General features: G+C 36.5%; 1 protein-coding gene across 3 annotated transcripts in view; it reads left to right on the top strand.

The window, feature by feature from the left end:
• Positions 1 to 16,015, top strand: part of Rfx7 (regulatory factor X, 7) — an 85,152-nt gene that overhangs the window by 10,146 nt on the left and 58,991 nt on the right. The gene's annotated exons all lie outside the window — the stretch shown is intronic.

The raw sequence follows: 16,015 nt of genomic DNA on the forward strand, positions 1-16,015 counted from the left end.
CTCCTATAACTATATTATTAAGAGTAGTAATACTTATTACTGTTATTATATGAGTCTAAAATCTCTCTCGGACTGACATGTGGATGTCAAGTTCACACATAGCTAGTGGTCTTGTTTGGATGTTGTGGAACTTTTAGGAATTAGGACTTGGTTCTCAGAAGTGAATCACTGCAGGTTGTAGGCTGCCCTTGTTCTCTGCTTCCTATCTCATACTGAGATATGAGTAGTCCTAGCCAAATATTCCTAATACCATGAACTGAACCATGATATAATTAAAATTTCTAAACCCTAAACCAGAACAACCTTTCTTCCCTGCGTTATTTTGTGATAGTTGTGAGAAATGTAATACAGAAAATTGATACTTAGAGTGGGGTCATTACTGTCATGAACCTGACCATTTGGTTTATCAGTCTTCAGAATTAGTTTGCAGGAGAAATGTGGAACAGTTTTAGAGTTGGGGTCTAGAGAAACCGTAGAGAACTATAAGCAGTCTTTAATGTGCCATTCTGTTTGGAATTGGGAAGACCAGAATGTCAAACAAGTAAAGACAATAAAGACAGTGCTCATGAAGTTTCAAAGGGAACAAGGACATTTATGGGAATTGGGCTAGAGGCCATTTGTGTCACATGATTTTTTTTTCCAAAAATGAATCTAACTATTCTGTCCATGTCCTGAAAAATTGTATCAGGCTGAATTCAGAAGTAATGAATTAATCTCTTTTATGGAAGAAATTCCAAGACAGTATTAATGTCAGGCTGTGACATGGGTTTGCTCATGGCATTTATACAGATTTATAGTGAATAAAAGCAAAACATGAAGCAGAAAAATATGAAAAATGTACTGTTTTTCAAGGAAAGGAAATAGAGATGAGGTACGTACAGATTCAGTGACTGCTACTGTTAAAGAGATTGATACCATTAGAGAAACTGAGCGCTTTGTATTGTCTAAACAGAAAAGGTAGCTTGATGGTGAGGTCCCATCAGACAAAGTCTCAGAGATGTAAACAAAGTTGAAGATATATATGGAAAACTTTAAAGAGTAGGGCAGGGGCTGAAGGGGTTACGAGATGGCTCAGCAGTTAACATACTCCTCTTGCAGAGCACTGACCTGACTGGAGTTCAGTTCCTAGCATCAACAGGAGGTTCACAATGGCCTGTACCTCAAGCTCCAGGAGATCTAACTTCCTCTTCTGGACTTTGTGGACACCTGCACCTGTGCATATGCCCACACCTAAATATATAATTTAAATAAATAAATGGTGCCTAAGGAGATACAGCTTCTAGGGTATACTGTTGGGGATTTTAAAAATGACAAAGGGACGTGTTTTTCCTGATAAAATCACTCAGGCATCAGAAGTTACTGAGCTGTGGTAAATGGAGGTCTGGCAAGATCTGAAGCTGACAACAGAACTTAGACTTTTCCATGTGGTACTGTTTTACAGCTATGGAATAAAGTGGGTTTGCACAAAGATACCAGAGGTCGTCCTGTGAGACCAGGCATTGAGTAGTTGTTCCTTAGAAAGCTGTTTGAAGCTTTGAAGATGAAGCCTGATTTGCAGCAGAGACCAAAATGTTATAAATACCAGGAACATGAGATATCTGCTGAAGAAACTGCAGACACTGAGTGGTTAACCCAAGTGGCAGGCCACATGTGCTACAAACAGCAGGGCTATAGGAACTATCATGTGCCCTGATATCAGAAAGTTAGCTGTAAATTTTGATGTTTGCCCTGTTAGTTTTCCATCTTGCTTTGGTTCAGTCTTTCTTTGTTATTCCTCATTCTTCCCTTTGTTATATATTTATTTTCTGGGACATTGAATAGTCGAAGTATGTAGGTTATAATTTTATCTCATACCTAAGTGTCTGCCCTGTGTCACAAAAAAAGATTATGGACTTTTGAACAGACTTAAGACTATATAAATTCTTGAAGTCAGACTAGATGTATTTTCTGCTATGGAATAGCTGTGAAATTGAATAAATAGAGGAAACAAGCAGAATATTAGAATTAGGACGTAAAATAGGCTTACAAGTTTAAATACGAGCTCTCCAGCTGGGGGCATTATTTTGGGTTATTATGGAATCTTAAGAAGTGGGTTGCTGTGTAGTGGGCCTGTTTTTGCTGCTTTTTTGCTTTAGCCCCTATTCATTCTGCCATCTCTTCTCCACCATTCTAGACTAAAGCTTCCGAAACCATGAACCAAAACAAACCTTTCCTCACTCAGGTTATTCTGTTGTTTTGTCAGTGGTGAAAAGTAATCCATCACCCTGGTAGCTGTCCCTCACTAAACTGCACTGTGTACTGCTATCTAAACAAGACCTGACAAATGTTAGTTTTCATAGGTGTCTTCCTAAAACTCTATAGTAATTTCTTCTTCACCATACTGTGTAAAGATTTCCATTTGTTCTACAAGATCTACAAACAATATAGCACCCATATAGTCCGTTCCGCCCTATTTTGATGATCGCCAATATTCAGCATGTTTTAGTCTAACAAGTACAAGTTAGTCTTGTATGTTGTGATCCTGATTTTGTCCATGGTTTTTCATTATGGATGTTCTAGAATCTCCACCTCTGTCTCCAAACCCTACATAACACATGATATAGCAGCCTAAATCATTTGTACTAGAAACTTTTTTTTTTGTTTTTCTAGTCTACATTAGCCTTGTTGGCCTCATATTGTATAGTGAATTCTGAATGATTAAATACTTAATCTTAATTTTTTTTCCTGCTTCCTATGCTATAGCTATTTGAATCTGATGACAGCATCTTCTGAACCTTTTAATTTTATCTTACCTTGTTCTTTCAAGCTGGATTCTCTGTGTAGTCTTTGCTGTTCTGGAAACTCAGACTGGCCTCAGGTTGAGAGATCTGCCTCCTGAGTGCTAGGACTAAAGGTGTGCGCCACCATGCCCAGCCAGCTTTTTATTTCTTATCTAGTGGTAGATACTAGTGACTAGCTTTTGTATGCTGTATTCTCATAAACACTTAGATTTCCCAATGTGTTAATGTTTGTGTATTTGATTATTTAATGTTGTCGTTTCCTCACCAAACAGGTTATTAATCTGACAGTGCATTTTACATGGCAAGGAATTTATAGCACCTTGTTCTTTTACATTTCATTAGTAAAACTGTAGTAACAATTAAGGATTTTAGTTCTATGACTACTATTTCTTTTACTGTATCTGGATTACAAAATAATGTATGCCCTAAGTGAGAGCAGTTGAACCCTTCTTTAAAATTACAGAGTTTAGTTTGTGACCAGCTTGGTGAATTCCAGGACAGCCAGAGCTTGTAGTGAGACCCTGTCTCAAAAGAAAAGAAAAATCTCATCAGAAAGAAATCTTTTTCAAATTACTGAGCAAATGACTAAACCAAGTGTTGGTAACATTCCATACAAGAATACAACAGAATGTAGTTATGAGATGATTATTCTGTGTCCCTGTCTACTTCCAAAAGATAAAATTGGTATTTTAAAGTTATAGTAACACTGAATTGAAGGATTTGGTCTTAGCATAAAGTTTGGTCTACTTAGACTACAAGACACAAAACTGAGGCAACTTGCTAAATCATGCTGTACTGATTGTTTTTCTCATCTCTTGTGACAAATACCTGACAGAACAACTTATGGAAGGAGCAATTTCTTTTGATTCTTAGTTTGGGAGAGTATAGTTCATCAAGGTGAGGTAAGGCTTGGATGGCTGAAACAGCTGGGTTCTAGTGGGAGGGGCTTGCAGCAACTGCTTTGTTAAGTGGTACAGATCAGGAAGCAGAGAAGTTAGGCAGAACTTGGACCAGAGTATACCTGTCACTTGCTGTCCCAGCAAGCTTTTTCCCCCACCTATCCTCTACCTCCTACAAGTTCTACTACCTCTCTAGGCAGCACCACCTGAGGGTCAAGTATTCAAACACATGAACCTGTGAGGGATGTTTCCTATTTGGCTGAAGTCTGAAGATGGCATAGAAAATCTGAGTGGTTGCAGATGAGGAAGGAGGTAGATTTATCTGCGAAGTGAGAAGTAAATGATTAAAATAAGAAAAGAATGCTGAGTTACTAAAGTGTTTAATTCACAAAACTGGCCACTTATGTTCTCATTATTTGTCTGACATAGAACTTTTTTGGTTTTTTTTGTTGTTGTTGTTGTTGTTGTTTGTTTGTTTTCTTTTGTTTGTCTGGTAACTCTTGTTTTAAAAGACTTTTCAGGAATTGGAGAAATGGGTCAGCAGTTAAGAATTTGTGTTCTTGCAAAGGAGCCAGATTTCATTCCAGCACTCACACAGTTGCTCACAGCCATCCCTGTTTCCAGTTCTAGCAGACCTGGTGCCTTATTCTTCCACAGGCACCAGGCATTCATGTTGTGCACATGCATACATGGAGGCAAACCATTTGTACACATAAAATAAAACAAATTTAAATTTTATTTTAAAAAACAAAAAACCTTTTCAGCTGTAGTTTTTCTCCTATTCTGCTTGGTTTGTTATAGCAGAATTTCTCAAATTATGAATATATTACATTGTTTGAAAACTTGCTGACAAATTTTGAAGCTCCACTTAGATTCATTTGAGTGAAAAACTTGGTAGATAAGTAGCAGCCTTTGTTTTAATTAGTCCTCCAGGTGATGTTTCAAAAGTAAATGTGTGAATAATTAGAAGTTTCATCTATGAAAAAATATTAATCCAAGTCCAGCAAAGCTGTATTCTCAGTCATTCCTAAGTAACAAAGGTGAACTTATAATTTCTTTAATTTTCATAGTATTTGAATCTAATTCTATCTTATCTTCATTTGTACTGCATATGTTCCCATCAAATCAGCAATTAAAAGGCAGACACATACTCTAAAAAGGGTCTGCTTTGGGAGGTAGGAGCTACACAGTCTTTAGTTATACTTCCAGGGTCTTTAGCTGGAAATAAGTGAAGTTGAGAGACAAGTTCCTCTGTGCTTCCTGCAGGGGGAAGAGAAAAATACCCATTCTGAAATATGTTCACACCTGTCTGTTCTCTTTAACAAGGACTGCCCCTCCAAGGAAACTGTATTGCCACAGCATAATCAACTGGATATTTACCAAAGCCTAAATGACCTGGAGGAAGGAAAATACCCACCTTCAGACCTGTCTAGTCTTTGACACAAGAGAAGAGAAACAATCAGCTCAGACTCGGAAAGACTAAGAACAAATCATTGGAGTGTAGAATGTTCCTTCCCTCTACACTTCACCACCCTTACAGGAGAGCTTTTGTATAATCACAGAGGATCCTGTCTGAAGAAACTGCCAGCTTACACCCTGTTTAAGGGATCTCAAAGGAAGCCTAAAATTAACAGGGGAAACAAAAACAAAGATGATAACAACAGAACATTAGCCTATCACACCATGGAGTAACAAATTCCTGCTGGATAATGCAAAGGTTACAAAAGCTCTCTGCCTCTGTTCTATATCATTACTTGGTCTTCTGCAGGGTACAAGACATGCTAAAAGGCCAAAACAAAATAAGCAAAGTCTGAAGAGGCAACTAAGCATAGAGATCAAGTATTTCAAGTCAATTTGAGGGATTAGAATGGTTATTTAACTGTGAGTGATATTGTACATGCTCTAAAGGAGATAACATGCAAGAACAGGTAGATAAGCATAGGCATAGAAAACCCAAAGGAAAAGATAGAAATAAATAACTCTTTAGAGTTAGTGATATACCTAGTTCAGTAGTAGTGTACTTAAGTGCCTAGCATGCCTCAAGCCCTGGGGTCAACCCCTGGTCCATTATAAAATTACTAATACTATCATTAACAGTGGCTTACTGGTAGAGTGGACATGACTGAGGCAAGAATCATGGAATATGAAAATATCCCAAGACATCTCCAAAACTGACAGATAAAGAATACAAAAGAAGTTATAGTTATAAAAGGTATAACTTTTGATATGTATTAGAATATCAAGTAAAAGGAAAGTTGACATGATGTCTTGAAATTTTTCCAAAGTTAATGACTAGATAAAGAAACACAGACCCTGGAAGCCCAGAGAAATAAATTCTAAAAACACTACACCTTGACATATTTTATTCTAACTACAGATACTCATAGGCAGAAAATCTTGAAAAAATTCAAGGGAGAAAATCCCCAAAATAAAAACTGTATCAAGCTTCCCTTTAAAAATCATTCGGGCAAGAAAGAATGAAGTGAAATATTTAGTGTCAAAAACACCAAAGTAGAATTCTGTGCTTACCAAAATTGTCCTTCAAAATGATGGAGAAAGCCAAAGAGATGGTTCAAAAGATATAGACATATGCCACCAAGAAGACCTTAGGGGACCTCTGAGTTCAATCTCTGGGACACACACTGTAGGAGAGAACTGACTCCTGGAAGATAATCTCTGATGTGCATGTGTTGTGTCATGGCATGTGTTCCTGCATACACATGAAATAAGTAAAATAAAAATGAAATCAATATTAAGAGAATTTGTCACTGAAATACTTGGTTTGTAAGGAATGCAAAATAGGACAGCAAAGGGAATTGTGAATTATATAAAAAAAAACAAAACCCAAGTCTACATAATGGAAGAGCAGGAAGAAATAAGGAATAAGAATCATTTTTCTTAAATTGATGAGCTCATAAGAGTTTGTCCAAAATAATAACAGCAACAATATAATACATTTATGGATAGTTCTTGGATAAACCATTATTTAGTTCATGAATAAATAACAGTGCTTCAGTAGATTGTACCGAGAACTTAGGAATGATGCCCTGTGAGGGAGTATAATGTTACTGAACATAGGCTTGGATTAGTTTAATTATATTGCAAACTATAGGGCCATTTGACTGAAGGGATTAAATAAAAGGAAATGTAGTTGATACCCACTATGGTTTGAATCAAAAATGTTCTTTAAAGACTCATGTTATAGGCTTTATCTGGAGCCAGCAGAACATTTCAGAGTTGTAGCCTACTTGGAAGATATTAGATCGTTGAAGGCTTACCACTGACGTGAATATTGGAACCTCAATATGGTGAGATTCTCTTTTTCTCATAATAAAAAAAATCTTTTCTCTTATTAAGCTGATTACCCCAGGTATTTTGTTACAGTGATGGAAGGTCTACTAATATAGTACTCCAGAAGGGTACAGAAAACCAAGTCAGGGGCTGGAGAGATGTCTCAATGGTTAAGAGCACTGACTGCTCTTCCAGAGGTTCCAAGTTCAATTCCCAGCAACCACATAGTGGTTCACAACCACTTGTAATGGGATCTGATACCCTCTTCTGGAGTGTCTGAAGACAGCTACAGTGTACTCATATATATTAGATAGATAGATAGATAGATAGATAGATAGATAGATAGATAGATAGATAGATAGATGTCAGTCAAAAAAAAAAAGAGGGGCTGGGGATTTAGCTCAGTGGTAGAGTGCTTACCTAGGAAGCGCAAGGCCCTGGGTTCGGTCCCCAGCTCCGAAAAAAAGAACAACAAAAAAAAAAAAAAAAAAAAAAAAAAGAAAGAAAACCAAGTCAGGTTAGGTAAATAGCTCAGCTGATAAAAATGCTTACCTTATACACCTGAGGACTGTGTTCGATCCCCAGAACTCATGGGGGTTGTGGGGAGCCAGGGACAGTAATAGAAACATATATTTCCATCACTGAGGAGGTAGAAATACTCAGATCTCACCTATTTGACAAACCCCAGGCCATTGAGAAACTCCTGTCTTAAAAAGACAAAGAAGGGGGGCTGGGGATTTAGCTCAGTGGTAGAGCACTTACCTAGGAAGCGCAAGGCCCTGGGCAAGACCCTGGGTTTGGTCCCCAGCTCCGAAAAAAAGAACCAAAAAAAAAAAAAAAAAAAAAAAAGACAAAGAAGGGCTGGAGCGATGAATCAGGGACTTGGGTTTGATTCTCAGGACTCATTAGACAGCACACACTGTAACTCCAGTTCCGGGGTATCCAACACCTTCTTCTGGTCTTTGTAGGAACTAGGCACAAATGTGCTGCACAGGCATACATGTAGGCAAACACACAGACATATTAGGAGGCAGTGCTGCAGCTTCCTGAAGGTCACCGCCACCCACCACTTAAGGTCCCCTGGCTTCCATATGCTCTTTTACACGTAGGAACATGCTCATAGAAGAAAGTAAAAAACCTTGCTAGAGAGATGTAGTTCAGTGGTTGAGTAGTTTATAAAGATCTGATTTACCCCAACATCACAAAAATAGTTAAGATAGAAATAGAGTAAAAGACAAAAAAAATGGAAATCAAATAGAACAAAGTAAAGAATTAGAAAAATTGCATTGATTAGTCCAACTTTGCTGATAGCTTTAATTGTTAATATTTTAAATACAGCAATTAAAAGACAGGTCGTTGAGCTTGAATAGAAGGTTCAGTGGTTAAGAGCATTGGCTGCGCTTAAAGAGGACCCAGGTATGGCTCCCAGCACTCACATGGTAGCTCACAACTATCTGTAACTCCAGTACCAGGGGATATGAGGTCCTTTTCTGACCTCTGGATACTTATGGAACACAGAATATGCATGCAGGCAATACACCCATACACATAAAATAGAATTTTTAAAAGACAGATTGTTAGACTAGATTTAAAAATAAGACCCTCCCATATATTATCTACAAGAATATCATTTTCCAGACCATACTATTTTATTACTTAGTAACAAGGTAATTGTAACGTACTTCATGTATGTGTTGTCACTGAATCTGAAAACCTTTGTTATACAAGTTTTAGCCAAGTGCTAAGGTGATAAAATTATGAAGACAGTTCAAGAAAAGCTTGCTGTATTTTTTTACCTAGTTTTATATTTGAACCACTTAATTTCATCTTATTTTTTAAAGTGATTTTCAAACATTTGATGACTTGGAGTTTTTTTATTCAATAACTATATTGATATGATTTACATACCATTAAATTTTGAGCAAACAATGAAATGGTTTTTAGTGAGGTTACAAAGTTGTGGAGACATTACCCTTTTCTGATATTAGGACACACTGATTTTTAAAAAATGTATGTCATATTGCGTTTGCATGTGCATTCATTCATATATGAGTACATATGTGCCCATGCAGTGGCATAAATGTTGGGTCCAGAAGACAACTTTCAGAAATTGTTTTTTTTTTTTCTTCTATCATAGGGTTGAAGGGACAGAATTCACCTTGACAACAAGAACTTTACCTACTGAACCATCTCAGAGGTCCACACTTTGCTTATTTTTTAAAGGTTTATTTATTTTATTTATTTGAGTATGCTGTAGTTGTCTTCAGACACACCAAAAGAAAGTTTCAGACCCCATAACAGACGGTTGTGAGTCAGCATGTAACCAGTTGCTCTGAAGTGAACTCAGGACCTCTGGAAGAGCAGTCTTAACCACTTAACCATCCCCAGCCCCAACACCACTTTGATGTTTTAAGTAGTTGAAAAGTGCATTGTGGGAGGAAGGTTTTTTGGGGGTGGGTACAGACACCAGAACCAAGTGTCAGTTGCTCACAGCCCTGTGGAAGGTTCCTAAGTCTGTCAAGATCAGGGAGAACAAAGATAATGAGAAGTTCAAAGTTCACTGCAGCAGGTATCTTCACATCCTGGTTATCAGAGACAAGGAGAAGGCAGAGAAACTGAAGCAGTTGGCAGTGAAGGAGGTGAAATGATCCAGACCTCTGCATATGAATATTAAAAACCCTGAAAAGTCAAAAAAGAAAAAAGTGTATTGTGTTGCCTGAGTAACATAACAATTAGGAGTAATTATAGAATATCAAAGATAATATATTTGTATAAAGTAGTATTTTTACCTAACACCTTGATAAGGCTTTAATTATAGTGCATAGATTTCTAGACTCAGGAAGTTCACTTGGCTCTGTTCATTTTCCTTACAGTCTTATCCTCATGGATCAGTCTTCTAGTACTTCAGATAGGCTACAAAGCTTTTGATTCTTTCTATAAAAGGAAAAAAGCAAAATGTCAAAATATTATCTTGAATTTCAGTCACGAATCACACACACATATGGTTTTTCTGTGGGAAATATTTCCAAACAATTGTGCCTTTATGTGTTCATGTATGACAACTGTCAGATTTTTTTTTCAGCATGTTTTGAACCAGTAAGATGAATACATTTTTCTAAATTGATTTTTCTTATTAAGATGGGCAGAAAATTTTTGCTAAGATCCACAACTTACAAATAGACTTTTATTTTAAAACATTTTAAAATGAAAACTCAAAATTACAGACAGCAAGCCTTATAGTGTTTTCTAGAATTAATTTCTAAATTTTCTAACCCAAGTAACCTAACCTTTTGAAACTATTTTCATTTTGTGCACCTTATGGGTTATAGTAGAGATTAAGTTAGCTGTTTCATATAAAACACTTAAAATAGAATCTTGCATATGATAAGTACTTGGCAAGTTGTCAGCTGCTATTTTTTAACCCCAGTAAAATTCAAAGAACATACATTAACATGCCATCTGTATATAAGGAATATTATTTGTTTTATAGATAACATTAATGCATCTCTTTGTAAAAGAAAATATTTATTTTGATTATTTTAATTATGTGTATTGTATAGAGTGTGGTATGTACAAGTGTCCACAGAGGTTAGGGGTGTGAGATCCCTGGAGCTGGGGTTACAGTACTTGTAAGCCACTTGAGTGCTAGGAATAAAACTCAGGTCCTCAAAAGGGGCAAGATGTGTTTACTCTTAACCACTGAGATCCTTCTCCAGACCAAACCTTCTATCTTGGTGGAAGGAGACATGGAAAATAAACAAATGACCCATCAACCAAAGCATTCCTGTACTGAGTATCTGCAAACTTTAGTGTATTTTCTTCTGTTTATATATGCATGTACATTAAGATCATTTCAGTATTAGGGCAGAGTCAATGTAATCAGTTTAAACAATAAATAACAGTGCATACTCAAGTATGGTGGTAAATTCTGAGGGAAAGTAAAGCAGTAGAAAAGGGGATTGTATGTGACAGGAATGGGACTACTGTTTTAAGCAGATTACTGGGTCAGGGAGACTTCATCAAAGTAATACTTAAATATTAAGACCTAAATTATGGAGTGAGCTGTGTGGTTTCTGAGAACAAAGCATTAATTTATAGTGGTAGAGCATCAATGTTCAACAAAGAGAGAATGCTTATTTTTAAATTACTAATAAGGTTTTTTATATAGTAATAAAAGATCCTATTGTTAAATAATGTATAATAACTTGAATATATTCATCATGGGAAAAGAAAAATAAACAGTTGATTCTGTCCTAATATTAAAATGATCTTAATGTACATATATTCAAATATTTGTGTATAAATAGAAGAAAATACACCAAAGTTAGCAGATACTCATTAAAGAAAATGTTCTTGGTTTAAACTCCTTTTACATTATTTTATTTCTCAATTTTCTTAATGACATAAAAACTTTTTAAAATACCTAAAGTTAATTTTAATTCTCACTTTTAGGCCCTACCTTAGTAGAGTAATGTGTATTGCACATACCCTGTCATACATCACATACTAGTTATATTTATTATTAAATAATAAAGATAAAGAATGGAAGTCTAACAGGTGTACTTTCATTGACGATCCATAGTGTTGTTCAACCAAGCAGAGAACAGACCATTCTTACATAGAGGTCTGAGATGGAGTAAACCATTATTAAAGTGCACAGCTGCTAAAGAAGCTGTGCTCTACATGTCTAAATACTGGAGAGAAGGGGGCAGTTTGAGAAGTTTTAGAAACTCTTTTAAAGGTGCCGGTCCCTCACTCTGCCTGAGTACTGAATGTCAGATATACAGGGCTAATTCTAGAAAGCAGCTGTTGGGACCTATAGTTAAAGAGGCCACATTTTGCTGAGAAACAAATTTTCAATGAGCTCGATGTAGTACATCTTTCTGAGCATTGTTGATATTAGTTGAGACTATATAAATTAAATACCATAGGACTAGTTTTTCTCTACAAACATAGTTATTCTAGACTGATCCTAACAAAATGTAAAGCTAATACTAAAAGATATCAAGTTGAACTACTAATAAATTAACTTCATCCCAAACATAATACATTTTGAAGGAAGTCCAGACTTTGAGCAGCATAAAACCCTCAGTGTCCAGCTCTATGAGGTCTGCAGATGAAAACCAATGGTGTTTAGTATCTATTCCTGTTAAAGCTCTTCAGTAATTAACAATATAATAGGTTTTCCTCAATGAAAAGTACCAAGAAATCACAAAGTATACTATTAAAGGAAAACATTTAACAGACTTTTTAAATTAGAAATATTCAGAAGTTTTTACCATATTGAAGTGAGAAAAAGAAATGAATAGCAGTAATTGGAAAATAAAACTTGCCATGGGTTAATCTATTTAGAAAGCTTCACACAAAAAAATCATGACTTGTTTTCTCTTCTACCATCCGAGTCCTGGCAATTAAATTCAGGTTATCAGGATTTGTGGTTAAGTGCCTTTATCCACTGAGCTTTCATGTTGGCCCCAATGTAATTTTTTTCCTTTATATTTTTGGGTTTGGGACAGAGTATTTTTTGTAGCCTAGACTGATGGGAAATCATGACCCTCTTGCTTAGCCACCCAAGTAATGGGATTGTAGTACATACAACCACACCCAGATCGATTCCTTACAAATTAAATCTAACTGCATTTTTCAGAAAGCCAGTATGATTTAAGTTTTTTTGTGGATGAGTGTAGCTAGTGTGTATTAAAGAGGAGGAGCTCAGAAAATAGCTGTGCCACATACAAGATTGAAGGGCCACAGCATCTGTGGAGTTTGACGTTTATATACAGTTAAATAACCTAGATGGTGTGTGCCTGTGTAGGATAGGGAAGAATGGGCTATTAAAGGCAAAGTAAAGTAACTCCTTTTACCCTTGATCCATAGTCAATTCTTAGTTAATAAATTAAAAGAAAACCTCCAAAACAATGCAGGAAAATGTTCTTACGATATAAACTCCTAGAAGAAAGAGCCAAATGCACATTTCAGAACAGAAATAACTATTGCATTTCTAATACTCAACTTTAATTGTATTTTTTATTTTGAGGAACCATTGAGTGACTCATATGCAGTTTTAAGAGGTGGAGAAATCGTCCATCTGGACTTTGCCTAACTTGGTCCAGCAGTCACATTTACAGCACTTTAGTCAGGTATCACAACCAAAATGGGTTTTTTGGTAGGGTCAGGACGGTCTCCATTACCCTCAAGTTCTGATGGTATATCTGTACCTCTTACAGCCACACCCACTGCGTCCTCACCTTTAACCTCCTTGATTCTCAGTGATCATTCTTCTGTTTTCCTTTTAAAAGTTCTGCCATTTCAAGAACATAGATCAAATTTTATAGTAAATAAAATTTGGGATTAGCCTTTTTCGTTAGGCATAATTCTTTGATTACTTACCTATATTGCTCATTGAACCATTCCTCTTTATTGCTGAATACTATAACTGTCATTTGTGTAGCAATTCCCATATTGAAGAATACATGGTTGATTGTAATTTGTGCTCTTAGAAGCTAGCCTCTATCAGCATTCCTGTGTAGGTTTATATAAACACAATCTGCATGTCTCTCAGATAACTGCCTAAGAATGAAGATTCCTGCTCAGTTTTGTTTTTGAAGGAATTGCAAAACATTTCACAACAGTGTCTCAATGATCCCTTTTTGTTTGTTTGTTCTTTGCCAGTATTTGGTGCTGACATTCTTTAATTTTGTTGTTCTAATAGGTGTGTGTGTGTGTGTGTGTGTGTGTAGTGTGTGTCTTGTGGCTTCATTGTACATTTATCTAATGGCTTAATAATCGTATGCTGTCTTTTTCATGTGTTTACCATATGTATATACATTTCTTTATCTTTTTGCATGTATTCTTACTGGCCTATTCACTTTTTAATCATACACACACACACACACACACACACACACACACACACACACACTAAGTCTTGGTCTAAATATAATCTAAATATTAATATGAAATATTTTTCTCAACCTGAAACTTGTCTTTTATAAACTGGCTTTTAGATCATATTTTAGAGTAGTTTCGTTTGTAGCAGTGCTACACAGAGCACAAAGATTGCCTGCATTCTCACTGTTGTCCAGCGTCCATAGCTGCCTCTGTCATCAACATCCTATACCAGTGATAGATTTATTAAAATTTTTGAACCTACTTTAACACATTATGACCCACAATACATAATCACATGGGCTTCATTCACTCTTAATACTATATATCATGCATAAGGACATGCACCCATGTTTACGTCATGAAGAGTAGTCTCCCTGCCCTAAAACTTCTCTGTGCCCTGACTGTATATCTCTAGTTCCTCTCCAAACCTTGGCAACCACTGATCTTTTTACTGTTTTCATAAGGCTACCTTTCCAGATTGTTGGTGGGCATGATATACAATATACGCTCTTTTCACATTGGCTTACTTCAGTTATTAATTTGTATCTAGTGATGTTCCTCCATGCTTTTTTTTTTTTTTTTTTGGTGGCTTATATAGCCCATTTCTTTTTTTTTTTTTTCTCTTCTTTTTTCTTTTTTTCGGAGCTGGGGACCGAACCCAGGGCCTTGCGCTTGCTAGGCAAGTGCTCTACCACTGAGCTAAATCCCCAACCCCAAGAGAACGCTTCGGAGCTGGGGACCGAACCCAAGGCCTTGCGCATCCTAGGCAAGCGCTCTACCACTGAGCTAAATCCCCAACAGCTCATTTCTTTTTAATACTGAGTAATACTTCATTGATGGATTATTTTCCCGTGGTTTATTCATCCATTCACCAGCAGAATGACATTTTTATTGCTTTTAATTTTAGGCTATTATGAATCAAGCTGTTATAAACACGTGTGTAGGGTTTTGTGTAAACACATGTTTTCACCTCTTTTGGATAAATGCCAGGGAGTACAATTGCTGGAACATATGTTAAAAATATGGTTCATTTTGTAAGGAATTTTTCTTTGAAGAGGCACTCTCAGCTTCTGTTCTCACTGTCAGTAAAAAGCTTGCTCTGTGTCATTATGACAGTTGATGTTACCAAACTTCTGGATCTTTTGGACATTTTCGTAGATGCATGGTGTTTTCATGTGCATTTCCCTAATGATGCGTATACAGGGGGCATCTATGCACCTGCTGGTTACCATCTGTATACTTCCAGTACTGAGATTTGTACATAATTCTTGGACTTTCCTCCTCCTCCTCCTCTTCCTCCTCCTCTTCCTCCTCCTCCTCCTCCTCCTCCTCCTCCTCTTCTTCTTCCTCTTTCTCCTCCTCCTCTTCTTCCTCCTCCTTTCTTCTTTTTTATTTCTTCTTTTCTTCTGAGACAGGATTTCTCTTTGTAGCTCTGGCAGTCCTAGAACTCACTCTGTAGACCAGGCTGACCTTAAACTAACAGAGATCCATCCATCTGCCTCTGCCTTCTGAGTGCCGGAATTAAAGGTGTGCACCACCACATCTGACATTAGGTTCTTGTATATTCTTACTGTTGAGTTATAGGCCTGTTGTTTTGGGGGAGAAGATTAAGACAGGGTCTACAGCACATTTAACAGTTCTTGTCAAGTGCATCTTCTACAGATTCTGTCACCTGGCTTTTGCCTTTTCATTCTCTTGACAGTGTCTTTCATAGAACAGACATTTGTAATTTTAATTCATCCAAACCAACAGGTTTTTTTATATAAATTTTGCTTTTGATTTTACATCTGCAAAGTCACACACACGCACTCAATATAAGCACAATATGAGCATGCAGGCTCATAGAGATGTTTTCCTTTACTAGCATCTATATTTTTCATTTACATTTACTTCTGCAGTCCATTTTTAATTAGTTTTTATTCAGGGTGCAATGCTTATATCTACTTACCTCTTTCTGCATGTGGCTGTCCAGAAGCTCTATGGCCATTTAAACACTTCTTCATTATTATTGCTTTTGTTCTTTTGTTGAAGATCACCAAACATTCTTGGTGCAGTTTTCTAGTGAACTCACCTAGACTTGTCGCTCTCTTCTTTGAAAGACTATTCAGTACTTATTCCATTTCTTTAGTGGATCCAGGCCTGTTCAGACTTACT

The sequence above is a fragment of the Rattus norvegicus genome, chromosome 8, assembly GCF_036323735.1.
Source record: "Rattus norvegicus strain BN/NHsdMcwi chromosome 8, GRCr8, whole genome shotgun sequence".
Taxonomy (NCBI): domain Eukaryota; kingdom Metazoa; phylum Chordata; class Mammalia; order Rodentia; family Muridae; genus Rattus; species Rattus norvegicus.